Raw genomic sequence first — 19,509 nt, 5'->3', positions numbered from 1 at the left:
GATATTCTATACTAAAATTCATGCGTAAATAAAATACGATTATTATCAGTTTACACAGCGGCAAACAAATTTTGAAAATAGCTGATATTGGATTATTAATTTGTTAGGTTAGGTTTTCATTCTTGAACGAACATTATTGTCTGAAATGCTCAACGAACAAGGCGTAATTTTTTCATCTCGGTGCTATAAAGATGACCGTACCTATTGTATACGTAGAGGACTGTGCTACGGTGAAATGTACCTAATACGTACAATTTAAATGTAACCATACAACAGCACATGTCTTCAAAATTATGGAACTTTGGACATCCGACTTTATACAAAATTTATTATAGAGAATCTATTATTTTAGTAATGTGTACGTAGACAAAAGTGACTGCCATTTCGAGAAATCCCGGATCTCGAGAATCTTTTCTCAGGATTCGGGATTTCTTTATTATCAAATATTAATTGAAAAAAAAACGATTTTTCTATATGAAAGAAGTGGACAGAAAATACAAAACGTTCAAAGACACGACAAATCAGGGAATTTTGTGTCTCAAAAGCGTGCGCGATTGTCAGACGCAGCGATTGACTATATTTTTTGAAATTCTATTTTAATAAGTAATGTTTTGAATTATTTTTGTTTTCCTACTGAATTTGTCTGTTTTACACTGATTTTAGTCTTTTTTTACATGTTTTTTTTTAAATTTCCCGATATCGAGAATTCAAACTTTCATCATTTCGGGAAATCCCGAATCTCGAGATTGAGATTTTCTCGGGAAATACCCAACTCTACACATACACTCCTACAGATATGTTTTCGCCAATACCGGGATTGCACCACCACCATTTATTTATTCATTTCATTATTCATTATGAATGCAAGGGCTTGAATTTAGAAACGGCGCGGAAAAGCTACGGACATAATAGCTTATTTAATTAACGTTTTTACCTAATAAATGTTGTCTCTCGCGGCTATGCGTACAGCAGTGGCGAATGGTGTCTGTTGAAGGTAAGGCCCGTTTCAGACGGGACACCGGTGTCGCGCATGATATAATATAGGAGGCCTTTGTGTTCGAATAAAGAGGCCTTTGTATTATATTTATGAACGCCCCATCGAGTATACGACAACCGATAGATGGTACCAAACATGGCCCCCACAAGGGCGGGTCTAAAAGGGCTCTAGCCTGGGAACCCTGGCTCAGGAGGGGCCCGGTATGCCAAGTCAACAAGATAAGTGAGATAAATACACATCACAAATTTGGTTTAATATTTTAAAAAAGTCGACTGCGGTACTATTTTACTTCAATAAAGTTAATATGTTTAGATATGTGGTTGTGCGATGCAATGTGTGTTGATACTCGACAACTCCATAATTCCAATGGATGTATTAAAAATCGCTAAAAATACACATTTCTTTTACCTTGTTCATATTTGGACAAAGCTACTGTAAAGCGTCACACTGCCTTTATCCTTAACGGTAGGTAAGGGGCCCCGCCAAAGACCCTAGTCTGGGGGCCCGCTTCAGGATGTGGGGGCCATGGTACCAAAAGTCGCAGGCCTTGTGTTCATTGGGGATACTTTGGACACACTTGGTAGGATTTCATACGAGGGTGCCACTCCTGCAGTACACATATGAGGTTCAATAATTCACATTCTTCCCATACTCTCTCATTGGTTGAAATTGACTTTGTGATATTTGCAACCCAGTTTATCGTCTGGGAGCAGAGTTTTTTTTGGGTTAATTCTACTTTGAGTTATTTATGTTGACATGTGTTTATTTAACCGTTTCGAAATGGGTTTATAGCCCGAAATAGTTGTCAACATAAATAACTCCGATGTCGTAGAATTAATACTATTTCAAAACCATTACCGTATTTCTAGCCGAAGGCATATCTTTTATTCTTCAAATATTTTTTTCCTTGTTTTCAAATTACTCAAAGAGATCGTGGACGCATTTAAACCACTTTTCTTTCATATTATTAAGTTCTCTGTCACTGAACGGTTTTCCATTTTTAGAGATTATGTTTGAGGTAAAATAACAAGCAGTTATTATATTTGAGTAACTGCCGAAAATTAATTTCATAAGGTTTGTTGATTGTATATTTTTATTTCCAATTCCCCGATCTTACGGACCGACCTATGTAATCGTATATTTACATTAAACGTAATGATTATTTTTTTAAATGATTTAATTTAAATTAAATTAAAATTTTTTATACAATGCGATATGTCATTATTTATACATGAATTTCGTCGTTTCCGTTTCCGCATCGATTGGTAGGTACCTAAACATAATATCGTCTCTGTTCTGGCAGAACACACTAACTGGAGAATACTAGTTTTGAGTAATTTGACTTTGAAGTTGTTAAAATGTTTGAAATGGTCTATCATGTGAGTTTATTAAGTAATCGTAAAAAGGATGACCTTAAAATAAAGACTGTTTATTTATTAAGAAGGTTTCCAGACGGTAAAGTTTGAAATAAGGAACATTTTTGTATAACTAACTCAATATGTCATTTTGTCGAATTAGTATCTTTTGACAGAACAGTGACGATATGAAACGCCGAAGAAAATACGCATGACTGTGTCGTCAATATTTTTAGTACCTAAGTACTTTGCTACTTTATATTTATTTGCAACTTTTTTTATAAAAAAAATACATTTTTTTTTAAATATATATAGCATATTATCTAATATTTCTTTTGTCTTCAAAATTAAACATTCGCGTGCCATGCAAAATCATCTCGCGTGCCATAGGTTCGCCATCCCTATAATAGAGTTATACCTACCACGTAAACGCCAGTTCAATTAATTAATGAGCTGTTATCACTGAGGTGTTTAAACCTCCAATATGACAAAATTAAAAATTCACCAGAGATATAAAAAGTTCTTTGCAAACACAAATAAAGTCTCTGATAAACATGTATAGAGTGAGGGACTCATTATAATCGAGGTTTCGTAATAGCTCCGATGTAGGGATTCCAATCCCGGGATCCCGAGCTATTTTCGATACCTATGAATCCCGGGATTGATAAACATAATCCCGAAACTTTCGGGATTGACTTTTTAATCAATTTTTATGGATCATAAAATAAAAACGAAAATATAACAGAAAAAATACTTCTAATAACAAATAACTACATTATAAATAAACTGATTTTGAATGAAGTTTGATTTATACCTATGTGTAAGTTTCCGATTCATTTTATTTTTTGACATCAATTTAAAAAAACAAAGTAATTCCACCATGATCTCATACGTTTTACGGCAGTTTCATATTTTGCTGACTAATTAGATTTATGAAGCGGAAACGCCATAAGTACACCATGATTGTTTGCTTTACTATTTTAAATCTCGCTAATCCGTTCATTAAGTCTCTACTATCAGAAACAGCAATCTCATATTAAATTCACATTATTATTTATATTACAATATTATTTATTCCATTAAATTCATGTATTTCCGAGATTGAACCTAGATATACAATATTAACAATAAATGTCTTAAATAGTATAAATTATACTAGATTTATTTTTGACCGATTTTAGCAGTGTTATTTGTAAATATAAAAATTTTATATTAACATTGGAAAAAATGGCCATCCCGGGATCAGAATTTTGGCTCGGGATTGGATTCCCTACTCCGATCTAATGGCTACGTACATTTGCGGTATTACCATTTTTCTTATACTCACTAATTAATTATTTTTTTGTTTTATACAACTGTATCTATAATAAAGAAATCAAATTTGACAAGATTATAAAATCGTAGGCTTTAATATTTATCAGCTCAACGACGTTTTTTCTATCGTTATTTAAAAAATACACGGAATAAATAAACAACTATCTAAAATAGCCGAAAATATTTACGATGTGTTTGGTTCTAGTTGCATTTGATTCTAATAGCTTTTTACGTACTTACATTACTTTAAGCCAATTATAATCAGCTGAAAAAAAATATAAGAAAAAGTTTATAAGTATGTACAACGGTAGCTAAGTCCACTCACCATATGTTGACCACTTAACAGCTTCACGCAATTATCTCCAATCACTCGTAAGTAGGCAATGAATGTGCTTAAAAAATTCGCTATTATTAATCACTGTACTTATTTTTTAAAAATCTTATTCAACTTTTTGTTCGAATAATAAATTTTGCCGTTCTCTTTGTGATTTTAATTTGATTTGATTCCGTAGTGAGTATCATAACATTTATTTTTGTAACACATTGACTTTTGACTAATTCTGAGATTAATAATTCTCTTCTCTCACTGATGATAATTGTGGGGATACGTCTTGATATTTCAAATCTGTTTATTTGTATGAGTGAATGTTACAAATTGCAAGTTCAAAATGTTTACAATATGACATAAAACATATTATATGAGGCCATATTATTCATACATAGTTGTATTTATTTAAATCAGTCGGCGTTATATACTTACAAGTCAGCCGATTTTCGGTGGTGCAGTGCGTAAGGCGCTTGCCTTCCGCCCGAGACTTCTGCGTTCGATTCCCGGTCAGGACACAATATTTATGTGTTTTTCTCAAAGCCTGGGTGTTTTTGATTGTTCAAAAATTACTAACAACCATCTTGTACGAAAAAGCAAGGACATGGTTATTAATATTTCTTAAAAAAAAAACAAAAATAGTAAATATTATTTCGGACGAAGCTAGATTGCATTTAGTTCAGATTATATAGGCAAACACCAACTAATCAGGGATGCATCGTTTGCAAGCCTTTACGAAACCAGAACTAGACTTGTCCGTCCAACCCACAATTATTCAGTTCTGAGATAATTAAGTAGTACCTATAGATTCATTGAAAAACACTCTGTTTTAATATTTTTTTTTATTAGAAAATGTTTCTTTGATATGTTTTTTGTTTTGTATTCACTGTTATCTGTTGAAAAATCTTCTTCTGTTTCTTCCAGCATTTCACGAATGTCAGACTTGTCCGCCATTTTTATGTGGAATAGATAAATATGGCATTTATTTGGCAGAATATTTATATATCTAACTCAGTTTTTTCGTTTTTGTGGGTTGGACATGTCTGGTTCTGATCCACACAATTATCGATTGGTTTCCTTTGTGACATTTTCTTGTCATGCCCAACATGCACATTGTTATCTTAATTTTCTGATTAACTCTAACAATAAAAATCATCACATCACCCAATACGACGGCTAGCTGGCGCAATTCCAAGCAACGGCTAGCGGGTTAGCATGAGCACACGCAGTCATAGAGATGAAGCACGAGTATAATACCGATGCAGAATTAATAAGGCGCGGTGAGGTACGGTACGCACGTGAGTAAGACGGGATCACGTTGGATCGAGTGTAGCGACTGGCCATCTAATGGGCGCGCAGGATTAGGGTCAACGCTTTGGGCATAATGCGAGTTCACATTCAATGATGCTATTCAGGCAGAAGAGAACCAATACTTGCGATAATATTATAGTAAATTATATGCTTAAGTGATTAATGACAATTATATAAACTCAATAAATTAGCATCCATGTCTTGTACGCGGATGGAAAGGTAGCTTGACTTGTCAATTAATCAATTGTGAGGCGTGAGCTTTGTGATTTGTGATTGTGATGCGAAAGTATAATAAAATAACACTGCTTTGAAATGCTATTCCGAGTCAGCAACACTCGAGTTGGTGTATTTCATCCAGTGGTTCTAATGTCAAATTCTTTCAAAATTATAGTTTAAACAAAAATATTTGTTACAAGCCTGTTTACTGGAAGCCAGGCGGGAACAGCGGCAATTTTCATAGCCGATTTCTGCAACATTCATGAATTCAAGAATGATAACCTAACCCTAACCCATTGGTCGGTAAACCGCGGCTCGTGAGCCACATGTGGCTCTTTGGCCTCTTGGGTGTGGCTCTGCCACAAATGACCACGAACGGGCTAAAACAGTGAAAGATAGAACACTCAACATGTCTTCGAATATAACCAACCAGCAAGTCGAAGATCTTAAATTGTTTTCAGCTTTGTCGATAGCAGTTGACGAGTCTTGGTGACATAAATGATACCACAAATTTGTACGATGTATTTCATATATCTATCTATCTATCTTTGTCAGTCATTGTCATGATTTAATTAAATGGATACCTTACTTACAATTTAAATTTTATCAATAAATAAGATCATTATTAAGAATGATATCACGTTGACAGTATACCTACCTATATTGTAAGTTTGAGAAATTTGGCTCTCGAAAGAAATCTTATTCGTTGTACTGTTGATATTTGGCTCTGTTGACTAATGAGTTTGCCGACCACTGCCATAACCTAACAAATAATCCATTATATCGGCTATTTTCAAAATTTGTTTGCCGCTGGCATCCATTAAATAGACAAGGACCAAAATATTTAAATATTATCACGTTTGTAGAACTATAATCAAACTTCTTGTAGATCTATTCTTTCGATTGATAGTATGTACTTGAGATACTTGGGTGCTCATTAAATTTTTCAGCATCTCCAATATTTGGGGTCAATTATTCACTCTCCAAGTAACTTTTGTTGCTTGCCAGCAGGTACTTAGATTACTTCCTAATCCTTTATTTAAAGCCTGCTTTAATAAATACATTAATAAAAATAAATTATATATTACGTTATGTCAGGAACAGACCAACAAAGACATGTTTAATCCAATGTAATTTAATACATAGTAAGTGGTCGCAATGTATCTGCATGTAGATAAGTCATGCATGTGTTTCCAATAATCATGCGTTCAAAGGCAGTAATAATCCGTACGGCAATTTCACACGATTTGTATGGAATATGACGTGACATGTACCGGTGAATTAACGTAGCAGTTCGGACAAATATCTACATTTAATGTAATTTGATAGTTGTGGCAATCTACGAGTGTGCTAAGTCGTGTATGTATTTCCAATAAGCATGTCTTCAGAGGTTGTAGTAATCATTACAGCAATTTTACACAATTTGTATCGAATATGACGTGACATCTAACGGAAAATTATCGAAAATTGTACAAGAGTTGAAGGCTTTTGATTATCAGCCTACAAGTAAATAATTGAAACCACACATTCACTGCTGACCAGTTAATTACCACAACCCGGTCACTGCTAAAGACACGCCAGGCGTGTAGCAATTAGCATGGTAATTAAATGTGGTTATTAACTGGTCAGCTGTGAAAGTATGTATATGTATTTAATGACCACACACCAGGCGTGTCTTTAGCAGTGAAAGAGTTTTAAGTCATAATTATAGGATATAAACAATTAAAATTGAATTTTAATCCACCTATTTCCTTAATTATTCTGCGTTGAGATTAATGTGGTATGCACTAATATTTATAATTTATATTGTAGTTAATATGGCTGACAAGTTATTCTGCACTATTTTTTCGAATTCCAATCGCATACCTTCTTCCAAAAGTCACACTTCGCCACTGCTAGGCAAAGATTGAGCAATGTCGTGAATTGCGATTGAGTTTTCAATAGTCATATAGGTGTAGTGGCGTTTTCAGAAGTTTCACTTGAAAATTAATCACACCAATCTTACTATTTTCACCTGCATTATTAATTGAGAAGCAGTGGCGCGGAGTCGTTCTCACGTGTAGTAATACTAATTCCATGAACATTTAGCAAGCGCAGTTCGTGTTAGAAATTTGGCCGAAATAACGGCCGCGGAGGAGGCGAGGGGGTCGACGACCGTGTTGTTTTGGCAACACTGTGCTAACACGGCGCGGGAACATATTTTAATTATTTTCAACAAATTAATCTTAATTATGAGCCGTGTAGTTTTTCTTCGGCTGCGAAATGACACGCTTGCCTGCCCGCGCTGAGCACCGTGATTTAAAATTCGCCATTTGTAATAATTGATTTTTAATTGCACGCCATTGTTGTTTGGGAAGAGTTGCCCAATTGCAGATCAGGCACGAATTCGGTATTAATAGCAGCTCGCAGAGAACCGTTAGTTCAGGGATGGCGAACCTATGGCACGCGAGATGATTTGATTTTGCATGGCACGCGAATGTTTTGCATTGAAGAGAAAAAAAAATAGATACCTAAGTAGGTATATAATTTAAAATATATATTTTTTTTTTACAAAAAGTTTTACAAATGCCTAAATATACATTATATAATATTAAAAATGCGTATTTTCTCCGATTTTTAATAATATTTTTACCAATAATATTTATCAATCGTTGCGCAAACGGAAACGACAAATTCATGCATAAATGACAGATCGCATTGTATAAAAAATAACAGGCAGCTGACTATTGAAGCATAAGCATTTTAATTAATTTAAATTGCATAGATGGGTCCTTATATGTTATGCGTCACACATAGTATTATTATAGCACTGACCTCATCAGGTGGCGGGGTAAGCCTTGCAATTTGTTCGTAAAGAACCAAACTAAGTAGGTATTATAGTAATAATAGCCAAGAACTCAATTGCTTATAATTTTGATCTTTTTTAATAGAATTCTTATAACTATTTTTTTCCTGCTCGATCTACTCGAAAAACTGATCGGCACGTCAGACAGTCAACAAAACAATATTTGGGAAATTTTTGCACTCGTAGGTACGTAAATAGGTTCGCCATCCCTGCGTTAGTTCGTCATGTACCCCAGTGTATCAACCTATCTATCTAGTCTATCAACAAATAATCCAGTATATCGGCTATTTTCTAAAATTTGGGTACAAGTCGGTTTCCGGGAAGCCAGCTGGGAACAGCGCTAATTTGCATAGCCGATTTTGGCAAAATTCATGAATTCAAGAATGAAAACCTAACCTAACCTAACCTAGAAAATTATCCAGCAGGTATATCGGCTTTTTCAAAATTTGTTTGTCGCTGGCTATCACTAAATAGACAAGAACCGAAATCTTTTACTAAAGACAGATGCCTCTATAGATAACATTACAATGACATCGTCTGTACGACTCTGTCAACAAACGCAAGTATTTATTGCAAGTCTTATAAAGACTAACCAATATTTTTTCTCTCAAAATAAGATAATATTATTATAAAATTGATTTAATCTAAAAAATATTTGCGTGCCAGCAGAATTTTCGGATGTGGTACGCGTGCCATAGGTTCGCCAACGCTTTAACATACTAAAACCATATCTATATAATTATTAAACTTTATAAGTCAAGGAACTTTACCTGGCTCTTATACAATAAGTAACCACTTGACATTTTTATCATTTAATAAATATATTTCAATACAGACATACAATAGAGTTGTACATAATGTTAGTAAATTAATTTGATTGCTGTCAAACTATCTACTGCACATAGTACAATCTAGATTCTGCGTATCATAAAATTATGTCGAAGTATGATACTTAAATAATATACAAACACTTGTAATATCAACAGGTTTAATTAGATATCAAAGATCACACCTCACACCTAGGCTTACGTCATATAGATACATACTTTACCTGAGAGTGGTTATGTGTTGTAATGTAAGTACCCATGTACCTACTTATTATATTTATTATCTGCCTGTGATGATATAATGCTTTTTTATCAGTGGATAGGTACGTGTTATTAAATTTATCGCTTCCATGTTGAATGTACATACGTTTTATAGCTCTAAGCGATAGCGCTCATAGAACGCGTCGAGCGGGCGAAGTCGGCGAATGCAGTGTTTATTCATAACCATAATCACACGTCTCTTCCCGCGCATTACCCTTCACCTATGTAATAAGCGGCCCAAGCAGCACAAAACAATTATTTTTACAGTGTCTCTCATAACAAAGCAATAAAAATATTATATTATTTCGGGCTTGTCATTAATATTTACGACGACATTATTCAACCAGCGATAAACTGAACACGCAATAAAATTAAACAATGACTTCTCTGTAATTAAATAATTGCTTTTCGCCCGTCGATCGACGAGGCCTCAAGCAGCGTAATTTTGGTAGTCGTGTTCAATGAATGGACTCCATTGTATTTTCTTTCATTCGTATCGCCGAGAAGCGGTGATTCGCGAAAAAACGATGATTCATGCGGCGGGCGCGTATAATGCGTCGTGAAATCCAGTGGGCGATGGCGTATTTGATTACGTTGTATTTTCGTTGATTTTCGCGCCACTTGTAGAAATTTTGCGCGAGCGCCGCACTCGCTGCGTCAATGGGTTTTATGCCTTGCTGGGTCGCACATCTGAACTCGTCTCAACTTCAACGAATTTAATTTTTATGGTCAAATAATAACGCAATTTGATGATAAGCATTTCATGTACTTAATACCTACTAGTTTAAATTATTGTAATTAGGTAGGAGGCCTGTAGTTTGTAGGATAAAGCATATTGGCGCACTACCCCAGATCCCGTCAGCCGTCGATTTTTTTTTCAAATGATTAGCCCAATTTGAAAAACGCTTCAAAGTATTAAAATCCATTTGCTAAAGTTTGTCGCAATTACTAAGTAAGTCGTCTTTGTGGTCCATGTGCATGCGGTGTCTTACTTTTTTCAAAAAAGATTTTTTCTATTGGTTATAATATATTTTCTCAGAAGTGTTTTCAAAATTATGTACCTACCAATTAGAATGTTATATTCTTAAATATTGTGAATTATGCGTTGAATAAAAAAAATAGTAAATTTTACATTTATATTTATTAATAGTTCTGTGGTATGGAAAGACACTTCTTCGAGAATTTTATGTTGGCAGCTAACATCCACGGTGGCCGCGCGGTATAAGCGTTGGACTATAAAGCCGTGGGTCCCAGGTTCGAACCTGGGTCTGGCAAGTACACATATTGTTTTTCAATTTGTGTGTGCCAGGGTATGGATATAATAGGTTGAGCAAGTGGCTGACATCCATTTCTCGTAAAAAACAAAATCTGTCAACACAAACCTCCACTCTGTGGAGGACCATATCGTCACCGTTCAGGCAAAAGTCACCAACCCTGAAAATGGCAGTTTTGAGTTGAGTATGTCACCCGAAGCGTAAAATTATGTTCTTTAAGATGCAAAACTCACCTCGGTACATTAGTTAGTAAAATTTTGCTTAAATCCGAATTATTTGTTTTTCACTAAATGACTTTCGATAAAATCTTAACAAGCAAAAGTCATTATAGGTGAATAGACATTATTGACTCTATAAAAAAAAATCCTTCATTATAAATATACAAGCAAAAGTCACTATACTATGGATGGTGAGTTTTACTGATGCTTCTTTTGGCTAACATTGTTCAGATTATTAACAAGCAAAAGTCACCAAACCATAATTTGAGCTACCTTGCCTCCGTTAAAACCGTCCAGATGTTTTAATTAGCATCAAAAAGTAAAAGTACCTTAAAGAAATTATTAAGAAGATATGAGAAAATAATTTAATTGCGATATCTCAAAACTATGTTTTTAGGGTTGGTGACTTTTGCCTGAACGGTGACGATATGATCCTATCAGGATCGGAATGGTCGAAAAAAAAATCAATACATTGACTATTATTTTTATGATGAATTATCACGTAAAACACCGAAGAATGTGTACGTAGGTTATGTAAATCCGCCATTTTGTTTTCGGCATTGCCAATAGAAGAAGAAAAATAAATAACGTGTTACCAATATAACCACACGTATGATCGTTCAATTTGAAAATCGAACTGCCTTCAAAATTCCTACTATGGAATGCGTATAAACTTCTAGCTAGAGTTCAAATGCGATGCTCTTTTCAACAAATTGAATACGAATTATTGTTTGTAGGTACAATTACTTCCATCATAGTTCCTAAAATAATTAAAATAATGAAGTCAATGAAGAAACTAAGTAATCCTATCACATTATTCTTTTTTAAAGAAAAGTTATTAGACATCTCATTATTTGGTGTAGAGAAAAGTGTATCCGGAAATTTGTACGTAAGCAGTTCACCGCAGGACACTTATTCGTGCGCCGCAGTACGTGAAACGCGAGTTCGTGTAACATTTAATCAAATGACGAGTTCTTCGTTGAATATTTTCACCGTGGATTATATTTGTACGTATGCTACAACATGTGGAGATGTCTTTACTAGGTTAGGTTAGGGTTAATCTAATTGGAACAGTACTATTTGAAAACTATCGCCGCATTTTGTAAGATACGTACAAATGTATTCCACGGTGAAATGTTCAACGAAGAACTCGTCGTTTGATAAAATGTTATACTAAGTCATGTTTCACGTACTGCGGTGCACGAATAAGTGTCCCACGATGAACTGCATACGTACAACTTACATGTAACCGTAGAGAAGTATGTACTTACCTATAGATATGTGATACTTATGTATAATGTAGATATGTTATTTCTTTGAAGGAAAAAAACATAATTACACGATACCTTATCACTGTGTAAATATTATTTTTGATTGAAATCGAACAAAGTCCCTCGTAAGATTATAGTACTTATAACAAATTCGGAATACCAATCTATTAGTAGATACATAATACTTTGGAGATAAATGAATTAACAAGAAATTTAATTAGCCATGCATGATGAATTCAATAAGTATGCCGATTGTATTGATTGATGAAATATTGGCAAATCATCCGTGAAATATTTTGTCATTGATTTTATCTTTGGCGAAATTAATACGCAGGATGGTAAGTACCTACCTGTCAGTGGCGAAGGGTATACTAAACTTTGTCAGTTATACGTATTTGTTTTCATTGAAATAAGACTACATTGTACGATGGTGATGTTAGTTTTTTAAATTCAATTAAACCATGCGGAAACCAAGCCATAATACCTAGATAATAGTAGAAAATACTCGTCTATCTATAAAATATTTAAAATTATGCAATTAAATCATACGTAACTTTGGATATTTTATAGATAGAATAATATTTTTTATCTGTTATAGTCAATGACGTTATTATGGACAACGCAGTCAATACAGTAGCAAGCAAGTAAATTCGCGCATAGCGACATTCACACATGTATAGGTAGACGTCACGCAATTTCCATTATGCGATATAACGCATCGGGAATTTATAGCAATATGACCTTTATTGTAATGGCGTTAGAACAGTGTTTCCAGTGTCAATGTTCATTAAATGAAATCAATTTTGAGCGAACTCGTTCGAACCGAACCATTCGGCAGACTCGACAAAAAGCATCGGAAATTTATAGCAATATCACCTTTATTGTAATAACGTTAGAACAGATTATGCCATTCGGCAGACCCGACAAAAGGTGTCATTTTCTTTTTTCCAGATGCTTCGTCCATATTAATGTCATTGGTTATAGTTTGGTAAATGAATTAAAAAAAAAATGAAGCGACAATATTTGTAATATGATTTATTATTATTAATCTAACGAAAACAAGTAAGTAGGTATGAATAAAAAAATGTGCACAATTTTGTCGTATCGCCTAAAATATACCAAAACTATTATGGTTTGGTTAGGCAGGGTTTAATTGATGTTTAAAAATTAACCAATGCCGTCCGTAAATTGTAGTCTTTGTGTATGACTGTCAAAGTTAGTATGAACGGCGTATCTTAACAGCCTACCTCCACCCTTCGATACCGCTACCTATATATTGTGATTCTGCAATCATCCAATTTAAAGAAATATTAATACATACTATACGATTTAGTGTAGTTATCAGTAAACACCTACTATAACTTCGGCTGAACATAATATTTATGACATCAGTATTAATTCTTACCTATTATAGAAAAAAAATCTTTGATTTTTCGTAGGTTACCTACATTTAATTTTTAAAATTTATAATAATATACGTTTATTACTTTGTATATTATATCTACCACATGTAAAAACTACTTAACGACACGTGTTTCGCTCACATCGTTTATAAATTATAATGAATTAAGTAATTCATGTTTATTAATTTAATAATCAATTACTAAATGATTAATGATGTTAACTATCAATTCTTGATGAAAGAATATTGTATTAATTAATTTAAATTATGTAGGGCTTATTCCATATATTTTAATTATTATCAGGACCGGTTTTATCCGCTTCAGTAGGACTGTCAACTTATCAAATCAACAAGATAATATTATTATATTACAGTTATTTATTCAATATAAGGACAGTGTTATTTTTAAGAAATTCACTGTTCAGGGGCCTTATGTTAGAACTTACGAGTTGTAGTCGCCCGGTCGATATGACGTCATATGACATCATTGTGATGTACTACCGGAGTGATAATAGCATTCGAAAAAATAACGCTAGTCAAATGCTGGCGTTATTCATTGTCCCCATACACAAATAGGTGTTTCAGCGTAATAATATCTATGGTGAGCAGTGTGTGTTGGGCGGCTTGCCTCGAGTGTGTATTGGCTGACGTCACAATTACGTCTTGTCGTCGGGTGACTTGATATCACTAGTTAGAACATAGGGCTGCAGGTGCTATAATATTATCGTTAGCTTTATGGTAGGACGACAATGTCCCGCCACAGTAAACTAAGTTACCCGAGTAACGAGTAAGCAATATAGTAATTAGGTACCTACAAGATATTTACAGGGCAGGGATTATGTTTACCTATTATGAGTAGAACTAAACGGCTTTCAAGGAATGAAGGGAAAAATAACGGCGACCAAAAATATGTTATCAAACAAAATAACCGTTTGGCCTATCTCCATAAGCCGGCTCACACATCTAAACTCGCCTCGTCTGCCGCACAGCCATAAATCAAACCTTCCAAGAACGGCGATCCGGTGCTGCATATGCAGACCGCGCAGAACTACCTAGCGACAGTCGCACCTAGCCTTTTAAACGTATAGATATTTGAATGCGGCGATCGACAAGCCGGTATAAGAATGACCAATTCGTAAATGTTTGTATGCCACCTGGCGTCATCGACTGACTGACTCGAGAAGCATACAACTTATCGATTGCATTAGCAGATGTTTTTTATTTCAAACTAAACAGTCGCATTCGACCAATCTGCGGAGCTCCATTTGGCGACGTGTGTTTTGTGAATAACGATGACGTCACATCGACGTATTCGACACGTAGGCGAGACGAGTTTTGATGTGAGAGACGGATAAGACTAGAAAGGAAAAAGGACGTAACCCACACAAATCAAATTTTACAGGAGGTACCACAACGATTTTTGTTATGATTTTCAGTTAAAGTTACTTATACAATATTTATATATGCATGACTATAATTTTATTATTTTCGTGTTTTATCCAATCTGATATTAATTATTGTGGTAATTTTTTTTTTTATTAAAAATGTTGGTTGATTCTTTTTTCCCCACTTGACTTCTTTAGAAAAACAAATATAAGCCCAATTTAGAGAATAATTCGGCATTGCAGTTAATAAATTTTCTTTGGGCACAGAATGTATTTTCGAAAAAACTGTGGGTTACTTCCTTTTTAGTTTCTATAGTCGATTATAGGAAGAAACTAATTCATTGTTTGATTCTTTGAGAGCATCGATTAAACCTCTATCTAGTCATGGTTAGTATATTTTTTCTAGTCAATATTGTGTCGTGAGATCGATAGCGGTTTATTGTTTATTAATTCATCGCCGGGAATTAATTTAATACTTACCGACCGTAATGCAAACAGAGTAGATAGATAAACGGCTTGATAGTGCGCGTTTGTATTTTATGGCATGTCATCGAGTATGTGGACATTGCATACTGATGTAGGCTGACACCGATTAGTCATGTCGTGTTTGTTAGCTGGTTCTAGCGTCGACGAAGAAACGCGCAAGATGAACGCTCACAGTGATTGCAATGCGACATCAACTTGATTGCCATAGAAAGCATGCCGCATTTGGCCCTCACATTCTAAAGCGGGCCCCCTTACCCGTCGTTAACCCATCGGAAACAATCGGCGCTGCTTTTGGCGCCGCTGTTACAGGATGCAGGACATATATTTCGAATTTAAAAAAAAATTAAATTACTTAATAATTTATAGCTACCATTTTATGATGTTGGTTATATCATCAGCCGGGGTCAATCCACTGCTATAATTATTAATAACCATGTCCTTGCTATTTCGTACAAGGTGGTTGTTAGTAATTTTGAACCATCACGAACACCCAGACTTTGAGAAAAACACATAAATATTGTGTCCTCACCGGTATCGAACCCAGAACTCTCGGGTTGAAGGCCAGTGCCTTACCCACTGCACCTCGAGAGCCGCCTTAGTGTTGATCGCCACCATTGATAAATTATTCCGGTTGATAAACTGAAGTTCAATTGCAATCAATAAGGTATTAAACCACTATATTCTGAATAAGAAATTTTGTGATAATTCTCAGATTAGGGAACGTTCTCGAAAATATTACATCCCTAAGTATAACACAAATTTGTGTGTAATTAGTACTTTTTTTCACAACATAGTTTCTATTTTTTTGTATTATTGACAAACGGATGGTGCAGAAATGAAATTAAATATGTATTATTTATTGAATTTTAACTGTAAGTACGGTCGGCGCTGTTTAAGTTTGTCGATTATTATGTTTATCGAGGTTTGTTGTATTAGTTTTTTTGACATTGCCGAGTCGAATTGCATCAAAACTGTGTGAGCGGTCCCTAACTAGCCAACACGCACTACGCTCGGAGCAATGGACATTTTGAATAATTTCTTATGCAAACCACTTACACGAATTAAATTCTATGAATTTGTTTTGTATCAACAATCGATAATTCGGGCCGTTATGTTGACAATTAGACACGTCAAAAATTTGTGACATGTAAATAAACATTCTATTTTTATTGGCTCAAAAGGAATCAATAACACGGCACGACACCCAATTTATTATTCTGTTGTTTGACAGTTGCGGCGGGTGTATTTATGTTATAAAAGTGGAACAGTGGAAGGTCACTGTAAAATTATTTTATGGCTTAATTAGGGATAATAACGGTGTACTAAATTCAGTATGTCAGGCGACGAATAATACACAAATAATTGAAGAGTGACATTCCAAACCGGCCTAAGTCTAAAAATCTGATTTTGAGATAATCATATTTTTGTGATTTGCAATTTACCTCTTAACTTTTCGGTACTATAATGTTTGGCAATTTTATAGAAAATTCAAAGACTCGAAAACATAGTATATAAATAACTTTAAAAAGTATAGTAAAACTCCAAAAAAATTCATTCAAAAACTGACTTTTTTTTCAAAATGGCCCTAAGTCTGTACTAAGTACAGTTTGGGACACAATAAAATAAAGTTTAGTGTCTTTTGTGTATACAATTATGATTGTGTAATAAAATGTGGTCATGGACAGTTCTGTTGGGATGATTAATGAATAAAAATTATATAAAATTTCTTTCACTTTGATGCATTTTTTGATAAAAAGGTAAACATTGTAACTTTTACAGCATAATAATATATTATATAATAATACTACAATGTAGGATCATTTTCAATAAAAAAATAGTTTACTGATGTGCACATGAACTTATAAAACACAAATTCTCTAATATTTCGTCTGACATTTCTAATCTGACGTGTTACAATATTATATTATGGCCGCTTGAAGCGTAAATGTAGCAAAAAGAGTTCAACTGCGCATGCGCATATATCCTTAGGCCAGTTTGGAAAGAATCAACCGTTACCTTAGTGCTGTTTTGAGAAAAAAAAGGCAAATAATACTACAATGTAGGATCATTTTCAATAAAAATGTGCACATGAACTTATAAAACACAAATTCTCTAATATTTCGTCTGACATTTCTAATCTGACGTGTTACAATATTATATTATGGCCGCTTGAAGCGTAAATGTAGCAAAAAGAGTTCAACTGCGCATGCGCATATATCCTTAGGCCAGTTTGGAAAGAATCAACCGTTACCTTAGTGCTGTTTTGAGAAAAAAGGCACATTTCGACATCAAATTTAAGAGACTTAGGATTTTTTGTAAAATATAAGTTTTAGTGAGAATATAGATCTCAACACACTCTATCGGATTCCATCAAAACATGAAAATTTGTAATTTTGGACTAAGGCCGGTTTGGAATGTCACTCTTCAATTGCCATTGGAACTAGAATGCTTGGAGCTATGGATTTATACTTGTTCGATTGAATACCATATCGCGACTGTGTTTAGGAAAAGAGCAATAACCCTCGATTTTTCGAAAAGTTCTTTTATTAGATATTAACAATGTATGTATACAACTAAATACACGATATGTAAAAAGGAAGTAAGCCACAAATGCCGAATTATTATCTAAATTCAGGTTTTAATTGATCTTTAATTAAGTTTTAATTAAAGGAAAAAAGCATTTACCCTCAATTTAATGATTTTTCTGTAATAACTTCTTTAATTATTACTAGATCGAAAAGATATTACACCAAATCATCAATCATCATGCACCCAGTGTCTTTGCCTATTTTACAACGTTTTTATTAGCTCGTATTCTTGTTTGTCCGGTGGTTTTTTGTCCAGTACAAATCTTGCAATCGATTTTTAACTAACTTCCCGACTAGCTAGACATTTGAAACTTTTAGAATATATCAGAACACGATGCCAATGCATTCTTTTAATACTTTTAGCCATCTTTAAGCAGAATTGAATTCATCTTCAGTTAATTCTGTTTTGCATGGAAAGTTATTTCAGAAAAATCCGTAAAAAGTAAGACTATTATTGGTTGCTAAGGGGGTGGTCCTAGCAACTAAATTATTAATATATACGTGCGTTACTATAGAAATCAAAATGACATTTCAGTATTCTATATTTGTTTGTTTTTTATTTACTTCATATCAAGTACAAGTTTGAGCATATTGAGCATAATAATTCAACAGACAATTTAAATACGTTTATAAAAGGTTCTTTTTTATCTTGTAATTATTTCTTTTAATATTGAACCAAAATCATTCAAAAATTGTTTTTCCCCTCCTGTAAAATTTGTTCTGTGAGGGTTACGCCCTTTTTCTTAAACACGGTCGACATGAAGACGTGTTCACCGATAAACATGATAGCCAAACATAAACAGAGACTGATACGTTATTAATTTATTATTGACCGTACTGATTTGAAGACATTAGGTAGGTAGGTATTGACACCGCCTCCAATATTTTGTCATTCTCACACCTGTGTTCTGAACAGTGCAAGTTTTCACGAAATTCTATGATAAATTCTAATGATTTATCTCGTGGATGTTTTCTTGTCATTGACCGCGTAAATAACTGGGGACAATTAATTTTATACCCAAGGCCTGAATAAAAATGAACCATAAGTGCGTGTGAGTAAATATTCCGCAACCTTATATCTCCGCAATATGCGTTGTAGTAAGATATTATAATTTCTACTGCTGAAATTAATATTTTTTGTACACGTCGCTGGTAAATATTGATTTGAATGACTACAGTTATTTAAAAACTGCGAGCACGTGTTGCTGAAATTTATTGTTTTTGTGTTACATATCCAGTTAATTGTAATTATTTTTAGTTAATTCAGTAGAAAATATGGTTAACTATGTTGTGCTTAAATTTGGTTACCGTACTGAGAAGCAACGTGATGGTAAACGTTTCATAATAAAGTTAATAATACAAGATAATAACAATATAATTGAGATTCTACTGTGTGTTATACGCAAGAAACACTGCTTCATTTTGCCGAAAAAT

At 34.0% G+C, this 19,509-nt stretch overlaps 1 protein-coding gene across 1 annotated transcript in view; it reads left to right on the top strand.

Annotated features, from left to right (window-relative positions):
- Nucleotides 1-19,509, top strand: part of LOC147072941 (protein groucho-like) — a 346,899-nt gene that overhangs the window by 15,458 nt on the left and 311,932 nt on the right. The gene's annotated exons all lie outside the window — the stretch shown is intronic.

This window comes from Rhyacophila brunnea, unplaced genomic scaffold (assembly GCF_057557595.1).
Source record: "Rhyacophila brunnea isolate RB1 unplaced genomic scaffold, BYU_Rbru_1.0 scaffold_19, whole genome shotgun sequence".
Lineage (NCBI taxonomy): Eukaryota > Metazoa > Arthropoda > Insecta > Trichoptera > Rhyacophilidae > Rhyacophila > Rhyacophila brunnea.
Note: the sequence above shows the minus strand (reverse complement) of the source record. Positions and strands in the feature narration are given on the sequence as shown.